Genomic DNA, 20,576 nt, shown 5'->3' on the forward strand with positions numbered 1-20,576 from the left:
TAAGAATTCCGCCCTGCCAAAGCCTTTCATACTTTGACTATCCCAGTTTATACTGGGGAAATAGAAATTCCCTACTATTATCATCCAATTTGTCTTACAATTCTCAGAGATTTGCCTACATATCTGCCTTTCTATCTCTCCGTGACTGATTGGGTCTACAGTACACTCCCAGCAACATGATCGCCCCCCTTTCGTTACTAAATTTGGCCCTCTGGCTTCATTTGAGGATACTACTAAGGTATCATTCCGGAGTACTGCCATGATGTTCTCCCTGATCAATAATGCAATTCCTCCTCGTCTTTTACCTCCTACCTATCCCATCTGAAATATTTATACTCTGGGATGTTCAGCTTTCAGCCCTGCCCTTCTTTCAACCAAGTTTCTATGATTGCAATAATGTCATAGTTCCATGTGCTGATCAATACACTGAGTTCATCAGTCTTACCCATCAGGCTTCTTGCATTGAAATCAATGCAGTTTAGCCTACCAGTCCTCCATGTGCCTTATCATACCCCTGTCTATTCTGCCCACTGGACTTGCCTGGTTTATCCTCTATATTTCACTTCATCTTCTCACTCACTGCACTATTTCTTTGGATCCCACTTCCCTTCCAAATTAGTTTAAACCCAACCCAGTAGCATGAACACACCTCCCTGCTAGGATATTTGACTCCCTTCAATTCAGGTGCAACCAATCCCTCTGATACAGATCCCATCTGCACCAGAAGCAATCCTAATGATCCAAGTATCTAAAGCCATCCCTCCTGAAGCATCCCTCTAGCCACATGTTTATCTGACCTATCCTTCTATTTCTAAACTCACTTGCCCGTGGCACAGGAAGTAATCCCGATATCACATCATTAGAGGTCCTGTTTTTTAAGCTTCTGCCTAACTCCCTAAATTAATGTTCCAGGACCACATCCCTCTTTCTACCTATGTCATTTGTACCAACGTGTACTATGACCTCTGGCTGATCACACTCCTCTTTCAGAATGCCCTGCAGCCGCTCCATGACATCCTTGACCCTGGCACCAGAGGGGCAACATATCGTTCTGGAGCCGTGCTCGTGGCCACAGAAATGCCGATCAGTTCTCCTCACTATTGAATCCCCCACCACTTTAGCTTGTTTTGTCCTTTTCCTCTCCTGCTGTTCTGCAGAGCCAACTGTGCCACAGACTTGGCTGCTTTCCCCTGAGAAGCTATCCTCCCCAACAGTATCCAAAACGGTACATCTGTTTTGCAGGGGATAGCTGCAGGGGATTCCTGCACTGCCTGCCTAGCCCTATTGCTCTGCCTGGTGGTCACCCATTCATGTCCTGCCTGTGGAGTCTGAGCCTGCTGTGTGACCACCTCTCTGTACGTGCTATCCACAATACTCTCCGCCTAGTGGATGCTCCACAGTGTTCCCAGATGTCGCTCCAGCTCCGAAACGCAGGCTTCCAGCCAGAGGTTAGTGATCCGTGGGGCAGCACTGTAGCACAGTGGTTAGCACAGTTGTTTCACAGCTCCAGGGTCCCAGGTTGGATTCCCCGCTGGGTCACTGTGTGCAGTCTGCACGTTCTCCACGTGTCTGCGAGGGTTTCCTCCGGGTGCTCCGGTTTCCTCCCACAGTCCAAAGATGTGCAGGTTAGGTGGATTGGCAATGCTAAATTGCCCTTAGTGTCCAAAAAAGGTTAGCCGGGGTTACTGGCTTACGGGGATAGGGTGGAGGTGTGGAAAGAGAAGGGTGCTCTTTCCAAGAGTTGGTGCAGACTTGAGGCCAAATGGCCTCCTTCTGCACTGTAAATTCTATGATTCTATGATCCCACCACCAATAGATCAGAACAAAGCTATACAGTCTGGCAACATCCTGTCATGAATGGTGGTGGACAATTAAACAACTAACAGGAGGAGGAGGAGGCAGGCTAGGTGGATTGACCACGCTAAATTGCCCCTTAATTGTTAAAAATGAATTGGGTACTCTAAATTTATTTAAAAAAACAAAAAACAATAATAATAGAGGAGCTCAGCGCGTAAGTGCAAAACACATTGCTGAAGCATTTGCTACCACCTTCAGGCAGAAGTGCCAGGTGGATAGACAGAGTGTGACAGCACAGAAAGAGATTCTATGGCACATCGGGTCTGTGCCAGCCATCAAGCACCTATCTATTCTAATCCCATTTTCCAGCACTTGGTCTATAGCCTCGTATGCTATGATGTTTCAAGTACTGATCTAAATGCATCTCGGCCTCCTCCGTAGGTCCCCAGCATTACAGATGCCAGTCTTCAGCCAATTTGATTCATTATGTGATAGCAAGGCATTGGGTACTATAAATCTATGGGCTCTGAAAACATTCAGGCAGTAGTACTGAAGACTTATGCTCCAGAGTTAGCCATGTCCCGAGCCAAGTTGTTCCAATGTAGCTACAAAACTGGTATCAATCCGACAATGTGGAAAATTGCCCAGGAAGTCCTATCCACAAAAAGCAGCTCAATGGCACAGCTGCCTCACGGTGCCAGGGACCTGGGTTCGATTGCAACCTCGGGTGACTGTCGGTGTCGAGTTTGCACATTTTCCCCGTGTCTGCATGGGTTTCCTCTGGGAGCTCCAGTTCCATAGAATCATAGAATTTACAGTGTAGAAGGAGGCATTCGGCCCATCGAGTCTGCACCGGCCCTTGGAAAGAGCACCCTACTTAAGCCCACACCTCCACCCTATCCCCGTAACCCAGTAACTCCACCTAACCTTTTGGATACAAAGAGGCAATTAGCATGGCCAATCCACCTAACTTGCACATCTTTGGGTTGTGGGAGGAAACTGGAGCACCCGGAGGAAACCCACGCAGACACAGGGAGAACGTGCAAAATCCACACAGACGGTCACCCGAGGCTGGAATTGAACCCGGGTCCCTGGAGCTGTGAGGCAGCAGTGCTAACTACTGTGTCAACGTGCCGCCCCTCCCACAGTCCAAAGATGTGCAGGTTAGGTGGATTGGCAATGCTAAATTGTCCCTTAGGGTGGGGTGGAGTTGAAGGATAAGGGCAGGCAATTGGGCAGAGGTAGGGTGCTCTTTCGAAGGGTTTGTGCAGACTCGATAGGCTGAACAGCCTCCTTCTGCACTGTATGATTCGATGATTCTTCGATATCCAACCCAGCCAAGTACTGTTCCACAGGTCTACTCTTGCTCACTAGCAAGTGATGGAAGTGCCGTTGACAGTGCTATCAAATGGTACATATTCACCAATGTTCGGTCTGGCTTCTTATTTTTAAATTTATTATTCCATGGGATGACTAGCTGTCTGGCTGGCATTTATTGCCTACCCCTGAGAGTATTTTAGAGTCAACCACATTGCTGGTGGGTCTGGAGTCACATGTAAGCCAGACCAAGGGGCAGCACGGTAGCACAAATGGATAGCACCATGGCTTCACAGTGCCAGGGTCCCAGGTTCGATTTCCCGCTTCGTCACTGTCTGTGCGGAGTCTGCATGTTCTCCCCGTGTCTGCGTGGGTTTCCTCCGGGTACTCCGGTTTCCTCCCACAGTCTAAAGACGTGCAGGTTAGGTGGATTGGCCATGATAAATTGCCCTTAGTGACCAAAAAGATGAGGAGGGTTTATTGGGTTACGGGGATAGGGTGGAAGTGAGGGCTTAAGTTGGTCGGTGCAGACTCGATGGGCCGAATGGCCTCCTTCTGCACTGTATGTTCTATGCAAGTAAGGATGGCAGATTTCCTTCCCTAAAGGATATTAGTGAACCAGATGGATTTTTAATGCCAATTGACAATGGTTTCATGGTCGCCATTAGACTTCTAATTCCAGATTAAAAAAAAAATATTCAAATTCCAACATCTGTCCTGATGGGATTCAAACGCAGATTTTCAGAATATTACCCTGGGTCTCTGGATTACTAGTCCAGTGACAATACCACTACACCACTGCCTCCCCTTCTGCCAGGGATGCTCAGCTTCTGACCTCATCACAACCTTGGTCCAAACAGGGTCAAAATCTTGGCACATACCCATCAGCACTGCAGGTACACCTACACCTCAGGGACTGCAGCGGTTTAAGAAGACAGCTCACCACCACCTTCTCAAGGGCAACGAGGGATGGACACTAATTGCTGCCGAGCCAGCGACACTACATCCTGTAAATTAATAAAAAAACAGCTGAACTCCAGTTATGAGGGGCGGGATTCTCCGACCCCCTGCTCATCTCTGGAGTTCAGCTGTTTATTTCCGGCGCTGGTTTTCAGGCGGGGGCGGGGATCACGCTGCGCCGGTCAGGGGCCATTGGCAGCGCCCCCCCCCCCGGCAATTCTCCGGGCCCCAATGGGCCGAGCGGCCGCCCGTTTTCGGCTAGTCCCACCGGCGTGAAATGGACATGGTCCATCCCGGCGGAACCTGGCTTTGGCTTTGAGGGTGGCTAGCTGAGTCCTCGGAGGGGGGGTGGGGGGGGTGGTGGTGGTGGGGATTTGGCCCCTGGGGGGGTGGGGAGGGGGGGGGCACGGTGGCTTGGCCGCGATCGGGGCCCACTGAACTGCGGCCTCTGTAAGGCTCCGCCATGGCCGGCGCGGAGAAGAAACCCCCTGTACATGCGCAGGAAACACGCCGCCGGTTCTGCGCATGCGCCAACCCCGCCGCCGCTGGCTTAGCCCAGGGAAGTGCGGAGGATTCCACAACTTCTGGGTGGCCCGACGCCGGAGTGGTTCGCGCCACTCTTGGAGCCAGCATCGGGCCATTGTGCCAAGTGCGGGAGAATCCCGCCCGAGGTGTGAGTGACTTCCCTTGACATCAAGGCAGCATTTGACCAAAGCCCTAACAAAATTGAAGTAGATGGGAATCAGGGGGAAAAATTGGTTTAGGGATAGACTAAACCGAGAGTACTTTGATTCACAGTTTTGAATTCCATTTGCACGAGAGATTCATTTCAACATTTTTTCCTGTTTCTGGTAACCAAAATCGCAACCGCCCCCCATCAAAACGAAAAACACCAGAAACGGGGCAGGGGGTGAAGATTTTCCCAAGGGAAAAAAAAACCACTCCCCGGCAACACACAATAACCATAACATCCAACCTTTGCAGATATCGCTCCTCCATCTCCCACCAACTCTCAGTTTCCCCCCAGTTTATGGTCCCTTATAAAGTCATTGGCCTCTTCCGGCGTTTCGAAATAATACACCCGGACTTCAAACGTGACCCACAATTTTGCAGGGTACAGCACCCCAAACTGAATCTTCCTTCGGTACAACACCGCCTTGGCCCTGTTAAATCTTGCACGCCTCTTCGCCAGTTTCGCACCAATGTCCTGGTATATTCGGGCACGATTCGTCTCCCATTCACAGTCTCGCTTTTCCTTGGCCCACTGTAAGATCTTCTCCTACTCCACGACTTGGAGCAACCGCATAATCACCGCCCGTGGCTCCCTGCTCTCGGCTTCTGCCTTAGGGAGCTGTGGGTCCTGTCCACCCCTGGGGCCTTGTCCAGCACCACCTTCCTCTACCAACATGGCCAGCATCCTCGACACATGTTTTGTGGCGCTTGTTCTTCCCACATCCTCTGGCAGACTCACAATTCGCAGGTTCTGTCGCCTGGACTGGTTCTCCTACTCCTCGACCTTCACTCTCAAAGACTTGCAAATGTCCCCCAGGACACCCTGGAGGCGATTCTCCGAGCCCCTCGCCGGGCCAGAGAATCGGCGCAACTGTGCCACGACAACCCGACGCCAGCACGCAATTCTCCGAGGTGCGGAGAATCGGTGCCATTTGCGCCGGCGCATTTGGCGCGGCACTGGCCGCGGGCCACTGTATGGGGCCGGGCCGCCGATTCTCCCGTCCGGATGAGCTGAGCGGCCGCGCCGATATGACAGAGTCCTGCCGGCGCCGTTCACCCCTGGTCGCTGCCGGCGCCGTTCACCCCTGGTCGCTGCCGGCGGGAACTCTGCGCGAACAGTCGGGAGGGGCGGCCTGTGTGTGGGGGGGGGGGCTCCTTCCTTCACCGGGGGGGGCCTCCAATGGGGTCTGGCCCGCGATCGGGGTCCACTGATCGGCGGGCCGGCCTCTCCCCCCCAGGGCCTACTTTCTGGCACGGCCGGCCCCTGAACACCGACTCCATGTTGAGTCGAGGCCGGCGCGCAAAAGAAGTCCCCCGCGCATGCACGAGTTGGCGCCGGGAAAGGAGGCTGGAGCGGCGTGAACCGCTCCAGCGCCATGCTGGCCCCCATACGGCCGTGAAACCAGTGAAACGCGACGGTGTTCACGGCGGCATGAACACTTGCGTTCCATATTGGAGAATCCCCCCCCCGCCTCCAGGACCCCGATCAAGGAATACGATCCGATCGTTCTGGTTGGACACCACCTTCTCTACCTCGCGTATCGTGTGCCTCAAGGCACTTCTACCTCTTGTGCCTCAAGGCACTTCTCTACCTGGTCCAACGATCCTTGCAGAGGTCCTACTGCTCCCTCAATGGCCTTTGACCAGTCTCCATGCATCTCCTTCCTTTGCTGGCGAAATTTGTCTTTGATGAAAGCCATTAACTTTAAAAGGACCCATATAAAACAGGCCAACAATAAATATCTTTCTTAACATGATCGTTGTAGGGCTAGGAAGACCATGAATGCTCTTAACCCTGTTGAATGGCAATCTGCCTGTGAGTGCTGCCTCTACTTGCAACTTTCTGGCATTATGAAAATCAAGGCCAGCCTTGAAAATTGATGGGGCCTCAAGGCCAATATAAACCAACTTATATGTAACTAGTAGGGTGGATAAAGGAGAACCAGTAGATGTAGTATACCTGGATTTCCAAAAGATAAGATGCCACACAAAAGTTTAACAGGCAAGATAAGGGTTTGTGGAGTTGGGGGTAATATATTAACATTGATAGAAAATTAGTTAGCAGACAGGAAGCAAAGAGTAGGCATAAATGAGGCAATTTCAAGTTGGCAGACTGTGACTAGTGGAGTGCTGCAAGGGTCGGTGCTGAGGCGTCACTGTTTATAATCTATATCAATGACTTAGATGAAGAGACTGAGAGTAACATATCTAGGTTTGCAGTTGATACCAAGCTAGGTGGAAATGCAATCTGTCAGGAGGAGACAGCGAGGTTGTAAAGAGATAAACAAGATAAATGAGCGGGGGGGGGGGGGGGGGGGGGGGGGGGGGGAAGGGTCACTGGCTGGGGCAAGGAGGGGGGTCGGAAGACAGGGCAGGGGAGTTGCTGTCAGTCAGTCATCATCCCCCGCCCCCCTCCTTTCTGATGCTGAGTCCCTCCATCAGGCATTGGTGCAAGCGAACCCGACAGGAATTGCTTTTTGGGATTTCCACATGACGACTGCTCTGTTTGCCATAGATGAGGCCCTGAAGTGGGTCTCCACTCAGTCCTCTCCTTCCCAATGAAATGCCCCGACTCCAAACTTGCCTTGGGGGCGGGCATTAAATTCTGCCTTCTGTGCAGATTATGCCTCTAGATTTAAGGAAGGATATACTTGCATTGGAGGCAGTACAGTGTAGTTTCACTCGATTGGTCTGGAGATGAGAGGGTTATCCGCCGATAAGAGGCTGAAGAAATTGGGTCTATATTCTCTGCAATTCAGAAGAATGGAAAGTGATCACAGTGAAACAATCATGATTCTGAAGGGGCTTGACATGGTTGACACTGAGAGCTTGTTTTTCTTGGTTGGGGAATCTAAAACATGGGAGCACAGTCTCAGGATAAGGGGCCTAACATTTAGGACTGAGATAGGGAAACATTTCTTCACTCAGAGGGTTGTGAATCTTTGGAATTCTCTACCCCAGAGAGTTATAGATGCTCCAATGTTGCATTTTTTAAACTGAGATAGACAGATTTTTCAACTCTCAGGAAATCAAGGGGGTTGGAAAGTGGAGTTGAAGCCGAAGATCAACCATGCTTGTACTGAATGGTGGAGCAGACTTGACGGACCACATAGTCTATTCCTGCTCCTTTCTCTTGTGGGTGGATAGCAGGGTCAAACCACCTGGCTCCTGCCCAATGGAATTGTTTAAAGGAAAATTGGCCCAAACTTTTAACCTGTAACTTTAACAAAATATGAAACATATTACAAGAGGTCTGTGAGACTGGTAGATACAACAGTGGGAGGTACACATGATAAGAAAAATGTTACAACACCATGTTAAAGTCCAACAGGTTTGTTTCAATGTCACTAGCTTTCGGAGCGCTGCTCCTTCCTCAGTGACATCGAAACAAACCTGTTGGACTTTAACCTGGTGTTGTAAGACTTATTACTGTGCTCACCCCAGTCCAACGCTGGCATCTCCACATCAAGAAAAATTTTGTAACTGATAAATGTTTATGAAACTACTTTCATGTGATTGTTTGAATAAGATCCAATGAGCAGGTAAAAGGGTTGGAACCAGTTCCTTTGTTCCACATACCATTCCTAAATCAAAGTAACAGGCTAGCAAGAAACGTACTTTCTAGAGGCACCCTTCAGCGAACCTACAGAAGTTATGGTTTACGTTATAAACATACATAATCTGCAACACTCTGCAATTTGTCTTCCCTTCGGGAAAGTGCATCACCTCAGCTGAAATCAGGAATCTGCCATGTGGAAATTTGCAAAATGTTATTGTACCTTTCGAGTGGCACAGCCTTTCGCAGCACCAGCTCAAGTTTACCTCTTTAAAAGTGAACATTTGTGGCTTCTCCATTATTTCCAATGGGGATTCTCTGTATTATACCGTCTAAGCTTGTTTCAAAAAAGTTAACATAGGTTTAATATAGAACGGGCTAACAGAAAAGATGCAGTAAAATCCAAATAGTTCTAATGGTGGAAGTGAGAAAATCTGTAACAGAGGGAAGAAAAAGCCAGAGGGTCGAAGGGAGATTGAAGGACGGAATGAGCATCCAACATTTGTTTGCAGTTCTGATGTTGAATATATCTTAAGATAGTGACTACCATAGTAAACCTGATCAATAATAACAACCTTTGTGCAAAATATGTTTGAATTCAAAAAGCTGAAACTTTAGTATTGCAGCCTTTAGTCACATAGAGTTAGGAATACAGATAATTTAGACATGACTGATTCTTTAGAGACTAATCCACCACGTGGGTATTTCAAAAGGTTAACCTATAGATTTTTGGGTTCTGTGAAAGAACCTGTGGATTTCACTTTCTATATCCTTTTAAACAGTGTTCCTTGTCGCCCAATCTGAGTCACACATATTGCATTCCCCCCAATCTTCAATGACAAGAATAACAATTAACTGCTTCGTATGGTGCATGATTTAACTATGGTAAAGTACACTCGGCGGGGATGGGGGGGGGGGGGGGGGGGGTCAGGCAGTACGTATGCCAAATAATAGCTTTCACATCCTACACAAATGATGCTGAATGATTGCGCGAGCTCTTAATTGAGTCAACTGTATTCATGCTGTGCCCATACTCTGCTCGGAAACCAATGCCTCACTTGTACAGTGTTATGTCAAAAACAAAGTACATACCTCTCTCTTTGATTCCAGGAAAATGCTCTGTAATCTGCAGGGAAAGTTAGAGAAAGTAATATTACTGCTTTATCTATGTTTAAATATACATACACTTACATAATTCAAAAAACATATTAATTCATTCTGGGTACAAATCAATCATATTGTTGAATGTTTGCTCCTGTTTTTCACCTCCCCGAAGTGGAAGAAATTAGAAAAAGCAATCCTAGGATATTCTCACATATCTCTTTTTTAAATAAATATTTTTTATTAGCAAAATATAATTTTTCATTATGTTAGATACCGACAGAGCGACCGCAAGGAAGCGAAGATGAAAGCAACAAAAGTTTTAATTACACGATAAAGAGATACAATTCTACTCCCCGAATGGTCTCCCGTGCCAAACCACATCCGGGTCAGGGTTTTTATGTCTGGTTGGCTTCCCTTGTTAAGGGAAAGCCCTGCTCCCTTAACGGGGAAGCTCGTATTCATTCAAGGTCCTGGGAACCTGACAGTCAACATCCCTTGACTCTCATGAGGGTTACAACCACCTGCCCAAGTTTGGAACAGCATCCGGCGTGATGGGTTGTAGGGCAGGACCCCTGGTCCTCTTTGCTCTGGGTTGGAGCTCGGGTTGCACCTGTGCGGGTCTTGTTGGCGTGTAGCGCAAGGTGGACCAATGTTTTCAAGCCGAGCCCCTAAGTGTCGCCGTCTCCGGTGGACCGGTATCCGTGCCTTGGTCCTCGGCAGCCACTCGTGGTGGCATCTCCATATCGGAGTTGGAATCCGAGGCCACCCGTGTCTAACATCTCAGCTTCCTCGGGTTCCTGGACCCATGGTGGCGGCTCCGGTGCCAACGGTGGTGGAGATGGCAACAATAGTGCCGGTTCAACTGAGCAATGGTCGATCAATGCCGGAGGCAACTGCGGAGGCGATCCACATGCCGATTTGATTCTCGGCCCTGCACCCGTACCAAAGGTGGAGGGGTGCTGCCGGCAGAAGCTTCTATGTTCCTGGCAAGACCTGCACTGCTGGGTGAGCTTCCTGATATCGGCGTCAAATCCTGGCCACTATACATAGCTGTGGGCCAGCATTTAAATTTTAGACACCCAGGGTGACCGATATGGAGATCCCACAAAATTGGGCCACGACCCTGCGTCAGGACCATGACACGAATGCCCATTGAGGGAATTCCATTTGATCGCCCAACCAGGCCGAGGCACTGGTGGAATAGGAGAACTCCACCCCAGCAGAACTTGCCTCTGGGCTATCAATGAGGCAAAGGCGAGGACAGCTGCCTTTACACCGGGTGCAGCCCCGCAGGTCCGAAATCCCGATAATAGCTATCAGTGGACAAGGCTCCATCTCGATATGAAGAAACCCTAACATGGTGTTAAAGAACGAGATCCAGAAGCTTACAAGGTTAGGACATGACCAGAACATACGGGTATGATCCATCGGTCCCCGAGAACAACATTCACACCTATCCTCCACCTCTTAAAAAAAAATACACTCATCCCCTCACCTTGGTCAGGTGCACCCTGTGAACCATCTTGAACTGAATCAAGCTGAGCCTGGCACAGGAAGAGGTTGAGTGTATCCTGTGAAGTCTCACTCCACACTCCTCCCTCAAAAACCAGACCCAGCACCCCTTCCTACTTCCTCCTCACCTCATCCAACAGAGCCTGCTCCGCCGATAGAATCTGGCCATAAATTTCCAAAATCATTCCCTCACCCACTATGGCCAGAGACAAAATCCTATTCAGGAGGAAATCTGACAAACCTACCCTCCACAAACAGGTCCCCAAACTTCTCCAGCCCCTCCCACCCCCAGGACCTGAATGTAGAGTCCAAATCCGCCAGCACAAAGAGATGATTCCTACAGATAGGGGCAAACAACGACATGGCACCAAGCTTAATGCGTTGCCTAAACTGCCTCCAAATCCTCAGCGTGGACACCACCACCGGACCTGAGGTACACTTTGCAGTGGAAAACAGAAACAAGGCAGCTAGAACCACTACAAGAGCCCGCTTCCATCTGCTCTCAGAAAGAATCCAGATCCTTCTGCCATTCTGTGGCCTTTTCAATATTAGCTGCCTTGTAATAAAATAAGAAATTAGGTAATTGCCTTTCTCCCTGAAGAAACAACCAACAGATCGTTGGCTTGATTCCCATCCAAATGAGGCAAGCAGTGATCTTATTGACTCGAGCAAAAAATGATTTGGGGAGAAAAATGGGGAGACACTGAAAAATAAATAAAAGTCTCGGAAGGATATTTATTTTGACCATCTGAACCCTGCCCGCCAAGGACAGGGGGAAGTCATCCTACCTCTGCAAGTCAGTTCTAACCCCACTCACCAGCCTAGCATAATTTAGTTTATGGAGCGAGGCCCAATAATGGGCTACCCAGATTCAATCATGGGCTACCCAGATAACGAAAGCTAGATCTGGCAAGGCGGAAAGGCAACATTCCCAGGTCAGTTCCCCTCCCTGGGGGGTTAACTGGAAAGTATTCACTCTTGTCCAAATTTAACCTCTACCCCGAGAAGGAGCCAAAACTCCTCAGTAGCTTCATTATCTTGTCCATGGCAGAAACTGGGTCTGTGATAGAAGGAAGCAGATCATCTGCATACAAGGACACCTATGCTCACTCCCTCCACGCTTTATCCCTCTCCAATCAGTGGAAGATCTCAACGCTCTGACCAGTGCTTTGATTGTCAAGGCAAAAAGAAGTGGAGAAAATGGACAACCCTGCCTTGTGCCCTACTCAGCTGAAAATAATCTAAGCTCAAGTCATTTGTGAAAGGGATATAAACTGGCCAGAAACCAAACCTCCCGAGGATCTCAAATAGATACCTCCACTCGACACTTTTTCCACGTCTAGCGAGACAATAACCTCCTGCTTTGGCGCTGGAGAGGGTAACAGTACAATATTTAGTAATCGACATATATTGGGCGACAGGTGCCGATCCTTTACAAAGGGGTGTTAGGCAGGGCCCCAACCTTATTGCCAACGCTTTAGCCAACAACTTAGCATCAGCATTCAACAACAAGATAGGCCGATACGACCCATATTCTGTGGATCCTTGCCCTTCTTCTAAAATCAGTGAGACTAACTGCATTGCATATATCTTATAGAATTCGATGGGAAACACATCCGGACCCAGAGCTTTGCCTGACTGCATTGAACACTTCATAACCTCCTCGGGGCCCAACAGGGAATCCAATTCCTCCCATCTCTCCCTCTCCACCACCAGGAAGGACAACCCATACAAACACTGCATCGTGGGCGACCATTCCTCTGGGGGCTTCCGATCTGTACAGACTACGGTAAAAAGTTTCAAACGCTACATTAACCTTTGATGGGGCGGAAACCATCCTGCCACCCGAGTCCGCCACCTGCACAATCTCACAGGAGGCAGTTTGCTGCCTCAGCTGGTGCATTGAAAGGTGACTGGCCTTCTCTATGTGCTTGTAAAATGTCCTCCTTGAGCGTCGCAGCTGGCTCACCCCATTACTGGTTGAGAGCAGCTCAAGTTGCGTCTGCAACCTTTTCCTATTCGTCAACAACTCCAGTGTAGGAGCAAGCGAGTGCTGGCGGTCCACCTCGAGGATGGAATCCACCAGCCTCTGCCGCTCCACCCTCTAAATCTTATCCTGCGAGACTTGTAGGAAATTTTCTCTCCCCTAAAGACTACCTTAAGTGCCTCCCACAACTTAGGAGAGATAGATTCACTTTTGTTAAATGTAATATACTCCCCAATGGCGGAGGATATACACTCACAAAAGCCTTTATCGGCCAACAATGTCGTATCCAATTTCCATGGTGGGCATTGAGAAGGACCCGGCTTCAACATCACATCCACAAAGTGTGGGGTATGATCTGACATAACAAGTGCCGAGTACCTGGCCCTCATCACCCAAGGAGGACAGATCTACCCGCCACAAAGGAGTCAATCCAAGAGTACACCTGATGGACATGGGGGAAAAAAATAAAAGTCCTTATCACTCAGATGCAAAAACCGCCATGGGTCAGCTCCCCACCCCCCAACTGCTCCATAAAAGTCAATAATGCTTTTGGTACCCCTGACGGAATCCGAGACCTAGGCCTAGATCGGTCCATTTGAGGATCTAAAACACTACTTAGGTCCCCCCCAAAATTAGCTGGTGTGAGTCCAAGTCAAATAGAGGCCAGTAGCTTGTTAATAAAAATCGTATCACACCAATTTGGAGTATTACTAGGACCACCGAGGTGCCCGCCAAAGACCCACTGACAATCATGTGTCTCCCATTTGGGTCCTCCATAATCTTAGCAGCTGAAAAAGAAACACTTTTATTAATCAGAACTGCCGACTCCCCCTAGTCCTACCATCAAAACCCGAGTGGAAAACCTGCAGAAATACCACATCAGCAAAATAGTTCTTCAAAGGAGCAAAAATTCTCGACCCTTTGATTGGGCCAATCAATACTCTTACATTCAAAGGAACCAGCCAAATTGCGGGCCTTCCACCTGCACCTCCCCCCCGCCCCCCGCAACCCCCACCCTATACCTGAGCCAGCAGTTGCCACAAACCCCCAGATGGGCGCCAAACCTCCAACATGCAAGTACAAAGAACAAACTGTATCCATTATCAGAAACCCTCCCAGCCCCCAACCTCCCTCCCAATAGCACCGCACCCAAATAACCAAATAAATAGCCAAAAGGCGAACAAAAGTCCCAATCACCTCCCACAACTACCCCCAACCCCAAACAAAACAAAAACCCAAAGCTCATTATCTAAACATACTCTAAAATAATGAGCTGCAGCCATGTTTGATGTCACCTTTAAAAAATGGAGACAGGACACAGGGGGGGGGGGGGGGGGGGGGCGGGGACAGGAGCGGTTAGGGACCTATACACGTGGACAGACTCGCGACCTTGGACGAGCTGACGGAGGACTTGGACCTGCCAATGGGACAGGAGCTCACTTTCTTAGCAAGGAGACGGCAAGGTACCCCAGGGCCCCGTGAAACACACTACCAGAGCAACTAATCAACAGGGACAGTAAGGAGTGGGCAGAACTGTGGGAACATATACGGACGTTTGCTGGACAGGGCAAGACTATCACTGGACTAAGCTTTGTTTTAGATAAATTTGAGAGTACCCAATTAATTTTTTCCAATTTAGTGGCAATTTAGCGTGGCCAATCCACCTACCCTGCACATCTTCTGGTTGTGTGGGCGAAACCCACGCAAACACAGGGAGAATGCGCAAACTCCATACGGACAGTGACCCAGAGCGGTGATCGAACCTGGGACCTCGGCACTGTGAGGCAGCAGTGCTATCCACTGTGCTACCGAGCTGCCCCTCCACTGGACTAAGCTAGACGGAAATGGGAGGATGAATTGGGGACGGAATTGGGAACTTGGGGACTCTGGAGCGAAGCACTGAGCAGGGCCAACTCCACCTCCTGCTCTCGGCTAAGCCTCATGCAGTTTTAAGTGGTGCACAGAGCCCAGCTGACTAGAACCCGAATGAGCAGGTTTTTTCCCCACAGGTGGAGGACAAATGTGAACAGTGCCAGGGAGGCCCGGCCAACCGCGCCGACATGTTCTGGGCCTGCCCCAGACTTGTTGGGTTCTGCGCAGCCTTCTGCGAGGCGATGTCCAGGGTTATGGGAGTGAGGGTGGCGCCGTGCCCGAGAGTCGCAGCCTTCTGGGTATATAACCAGCTAGATCTTCATATGGGAAGAGGGCCGGTGCCCTGGCTTTTGCATCCCTTATCCCAGGTGAACAGGAGAATCCTGTTCACCTGGCGATCAACAGCACCACCCCCAGCTGCAGATTGGCTGGCAGGGCAGACCTGGCAGAATTTCTCCACCTGGAGAAATTAAAGTACACCATCCGAGGATCGGGCGGGGGCTTCCACAAAGCGTGGGGGTTATTCAATAGCCTGTTCCAAGACCTGTTCGAGGCCAACAGTGACTAGGAAGGGGTGGGATGAAGAGCGGGAGGAAGACAAGAGAAGGCACACACAACAGAAAGGGGGGGGGGAAGGAAGGGAACCCAAGGTAAGCACAAAATGAAACACAGGGACAAGGGGAGGAGGAGCAGGGTCACACAGCAGCCCCCCTCCCCGCCAAACATTGAAAACTAAGTCCCAGCAGAAAGAAGTGGAGCACAGTATGTGACATCCAGGGTAGAGGGCGACACTAAGAGGGGAACTAAACTATCAGCGAGGGAAGGGAGGGGTGGCGGGAATCCTGCCTGGAATAAAGATAAATAAAATGCCTTAACAACCAGTCCCCCAGCCACATCCAACTTTAATAAACATAGAAAAGCGAACACACCCACCCACACAAGAACAGTGAAAAAACAAACAAACTGGTACAAGAAACCCCAACAAGTCCCCATAACACATGTTCTCCCCAATAGCAGCCAGTCTCCATACGAATAACAGTTAACGTTCCTCAGCCTGAAGCATCAGCCTGCTCTGGCGCATCAAAATAATAGTCTTTCGAGTCAAAAGTCACTTGGCAGGGTACACCACACCAAACCACTCTGCACTTTTAAAATTCAATGCAGCCTTGATCTTGTTAAATGCCGTTCACCTTTCAGTCAGCTCTGCTCCCACATCTTGATAGAGCCTGATAGCGTGGCCCTCCCACTTGTAGTCCCGGTGATTCTTCGCTTACCTCAAGACTCGTTCCTTCTCCTGTTAATTGTGGAACCTAACGATGATTGCCCCTGGTGGTTCACCTGAACGGGGCTTCTGTCGAAGTTACTGGTTATCCAGATACAACCTGAGAGGGGACGATGATCCACCCTACCCCACCATCTTCCCAAACATCTTCGACATACAGATTTGGGTCCTCTACACCTCCGGCAGCTCCATGATTCTAAGGTTCTGCCTCCTGGAGTGATTCTCCAAACTATCCACCTTGGCACACAGTGTCTATTATCACTGGCCAGCATTGCCATCTCAGCCTCCAAAGAGACAATACAGTCACTCTGGTTCGAAAGAGCCGCCTCTACCCTCTGCAGGACTGCCCCATGCGCCTTTACTGTTTCATCTGTCCTCGTCAGTGCCGACTGAATTGGAGCTAAGACCACCTCTATCGAACTGTAGATATCCTCGGAGACAGCCTACCCCTGCTTCTTAAATTCTGCTGCCAACATACCTGTACGCATCTCGATCGTCAACGGGGTAACCTGAGTCACGGCCGCGGCCTCCACCATTTTCTTAACAGACGAGCCTGGCCAGGCGCCACAATTTCCTACATGCCGCCACTGGAGGTCCCTCACATATCTTTTCGCAATTTCTCAATACCAGCATTTGAAAGGCCGAGGAACACATAACTTGTTGCTCCCCATGAGCAGTGAATTCTACTACAAAACTACAATTCATATTTTTTTTAGCTTATTATTGCAGAAATGGATTAAATAACTACTTGAAAACAACCCTAGATTAGCTTACAATTGACCAGAGTCCTTATATCAATTACTACAGCTTGCGAGATCTGGCTACCACTATGCTGTTGTTTCCCTAAAGGTGATCCACGTTATGCACAGTAGCAACTGACATGGATCCTTCTGCATGCGTTACGACCTCCTGGGGTAGTGCATGATCAATTGCAGCCCCACTTGATCTGGAGTCGCAACACAATTGAAATTAATAAATCATTCTTAGAAAAACACCCAAAGTCTTTGGCCCTTTACTGCCAAATAACTGCAATCGCCGGGTTTGTAAATTCAAACACAATTAATTTTATTTATAGCAAAACTATAATTAACCATGCAGCAAATACAACAGGTTCACTATTATCTAATTCCTAATCCCACTCCCACTTCAACTCGCCCTACCCTCCATACACGCACACAACAGACAAACACAGAGGGGAAAGGAGGGGTGTAAAATAATGATAAAAATAAGAAGGATAAGAGTCTTTGTTTCAGATGGTTGCTTTCTAGCACATCTTCCTTTAATTTAGGCTTTCAGTTCAAATTTTCTGCCTTCAATCAGTAATGATTTTTACTGCAGATTCATTCAGGTCTCTGCAGTTTCAGAAATACAGCAGCCATACAGCTTTTCTGGAGAAAGAGAGAGAGAGAGCAGATCCTTTCCTTGAGCATCCAAGAACCAACTGTTCCTTCCTTGGTTCTCTAAAAACCATCCCACTTGGATAGGACTCAATCACTGCCTATCACCGAGCAGAATATGGCCTTTCACCAATTCATTGGCCACCAACCAACCAATCGAACCAATTCCCCCCGATCTCTCTCGGGTGCCACAAAGTCAGAGTTCTGCTAACGGAATGCGAGCACAGTGTACTGTTTTGTAACTTTTAAGTTCCTGCTTCCTTTACTCGACCTAAAGATATATGTCCATTAAGTACCCATGGATCAAAAATGAAAAGCAGCATAATAAGAGAACAGGATTTGCTTATTAAACTTGTGAATACCTCAGAATATGAAAAATGTACACAGATTTTCAAGAAGAGGCTAAAGCACCAACCGAATGGTTGGCATTTTGTATAGAGATGTGATTGCAGGGTTAAGTGTTGTTTGGACACAATTGATACTTTAAATTGCTTTTGTAATTGTTTCAAATTTTAGGTTTCAAATTTGAATTAACCAGGATGAAAATATCAATGTGATAGGCAAAGCATATTAAAGCAGAGTTAATGCTACACTTGGGCAAATCACGGGACAGAATATTGAGTGAACAATTTGCAGTGCTATGAGGGGATGACTTCCATTTTCCAATGGCAGGACGTGCCACCATCTGCTTCTTCTGCAGCCCACAGGTGTTGCTGTCCATAGCCCAATCGCCTGATGTGATGGCAGGATCCCAAATTTGCCCAACAGATGTGCAGGCAGCTCTTGTGTTGTTTACTCATGAAAAAAGTGTGAAGCTCTTTTATAGACCCCAAAGTAGTGTTACTTAAAGGATCACGTTTGGAACATTTGCTATTTGACGTGTGGTGCAGTATCCACATGTTAGGTGTGAGTCCTGACTGGCAGAAACTGGTGCTGGGTGAGTGATGGATGTATGGTGCACTGAGAATGGGAGAGTGGGGTGCTGTGGTGAGTGGGAGATATCGTGTGAAGATATAACCACTGATGTTGACCACCAGCATGAGGTTGTTAGATGTGGCATTGCTGCCAGCTCCTTGCGTTGACCTTCCTGGCCACCAGCACCTAAGTGCCCTCTGAAGGTCTCCTGGCCCCCTGCAGGACCATGGCACATGTCCTCATGTGAGCAGGGACAATTAATGCCCCTAGTTCTGCAGCCATCATATGGGCCCCCATTGATTATGTGGCCTGTCTGCAATGCCAGTATTTATTTCTGATCATTAATTTCTTGAGAAGGTTGTAGTGAGCCATTGTATTGGGCTGCTGCAGTTGATGGGTGTAGCTACATCACCAGTGCTATCCATTGAGGAGTTACAAGATTTTTACCCAGCAGCAGTGAAGGAACAGCAATATAATTCGGATAGTGAGTGATTTGGAGGCAAACTTGCACAGGGTGGTGTTTGTATGCGTCTGTTGCCCCTGTCCTTCTAGATGGTTGAGGTTACAGGTTTTCTGCAGTGCATCTTCGAGATGGTACACACTGCAGCCACTGTGTGCTGGTGGTGGAGGGAGTGAATGTTTAAGGTGGTGTGTAGGGTGCCAATCAAACAGACTGCGTTGTCCTGGATGATGTTGAGCTTCTTGAGTATCATTGGCATTGCACTCATCCAGGAAAATGGAGAGTGTTCCATTATAGTCTTGACCTGTCCCTTGTAGAAGGTGGACAGGCTCTGGGAAATCAGATGAGTTACTCCCTGCAAAATTCCCAGCCTGTGATCTGCTCTATTTATATGACTCATGCACTTAGGTTTCTGGTTAATGGAACTGGCATAACATGCGATGTTCACATGCCGTAAATTAATAAATTATCTTTCGACCAAATATGCCAAATCTGTTGGGAGTGCAAACTTTACCAATTTGAGGAGAATGGGTTTGTTATATATATATTATATTATATATATTAATTGTATTTAGTTAAATGTAAGTGGAGGTCATTAAATCAATTGAACAGATAAAAGAGACATTCACCAAAGCATGGGTGTACTGGAGTTAGGACACATAAGCTTGTAATGTTTCACTCTGTTCATAAATGTTCGACTATCCAACTGAGTTCCTTGAAAAGGTCATTGGAGAGGACACTGGCAAGGTTAAGTACTTGCCACCCTGCAAGAAGAATGAGTAAGAATGTGCTATCTTCCTACCAGAGGATGGAATGGCCATTACATTTTAAATTTTGAAATTCTCCTCCCAGCATGTTTGAGCAGCATTCATAAGAGTATGGCAATTATTTCTAGCTGAACTTGGGGAACATTGGAGGCAGGAATTTTCCTTTAGTTTATCCTCTTCTTAAGATTTTGACTTTTTACAACATTCCAGCATATGGCACAAATGACATAGGAACATACATAGGAACAAGGACTTAGGAGCAAGAATAGGTCATGTTCTCTGTTGATTATTCTCTTTGTCTACTATGTACGTTCCCTCAGCCACAGAAAAATACTTTTCACTATGTACTTCGGTACATGTGACAATAAATCAACTCAAATGTGGCCCTTTAAGCCTATCCCACGTTCAATATGATTATGGCTGAATTTGGTTGTGGCTTCAGCTCCACCTTCCGGTCTGCCCACTATTACCTTTGACTCCTTTATCTCCCAGAAATCTACCTAACTCAGCCTTGAATAAATTTAAAGACCCAGCCTCTACTACTTTTTGGGGAAAAGAATTCCACAGACGATCAACACACTGCAAAAATAAAATGTCCTAATTTCTGTCCTAATAGGTAGACTTCTTATTCTTAAACCATGATCCCAAGTTTTAGTCTCCCCACAAGAGGAAACATCCTATGGGAATGCAATTTAAGTCCCATCCAGATCTGGTATGTTTCAATAAGATCATCTCTCATTCTTCTAAACTCCAATGGAGCATCCAACCTATTCAACCTTTCTTCCTAAGATAAGCCCTTCATCTCAAGAATGAGTTGAGTAAACCTTCAATGAACTGCTTCTAAAGTAGTTATAGGACATTCGTCTTGTATAAACCCAGATACATGAGGAGATTGTGGTATGTAGGTAATGTCACTGG

At 48.0% G+C, this 20,576-nt stretch overlaps 1 protein-coding gene across 9 annotated transcripts in view; it reads right to left on the minus strand.

The window, feature by feature from the left end:
• Window positions 1-20,576, minus strand: part of LOC140429586 (guanine nucleotide-binding protein G(I)/G(S)/G(O) subunit gamma-7) — a 336,292-nt gene that overhangs the window by 152,078 nt on the left and 163,638 nt on the right. For all 9 annotated transcript variants that reach the window (XM_072516801.1, XM_072516794.1, XM_072516800.1 and 6 more), the window contains one exon: window positions 9,455-9,488. The gene's annotated coding sequence lies outside the window, so the exon portion shown is untranslated. The remainder of the gene's footprint in view (window positions 1-9,454; window positions 9,489-20,576) is intronic.

Source organism: Scyliorhinus torazame, chromosome 9 (assembly GCF_047496885.1).
Source record: "Scyliorhinus torazame isolate Kashiwa2021f chromosome 9, sScyTor2.1, whole genome shotgun sequence".
NCBI classification, from domain to species: Eukaryota; Metazoa; Chordata; class Chondrichthyes; order Carcharhiniformes; family Scyliorhinidae; genus Scyliorhinus; species Scyliorhinus torazame.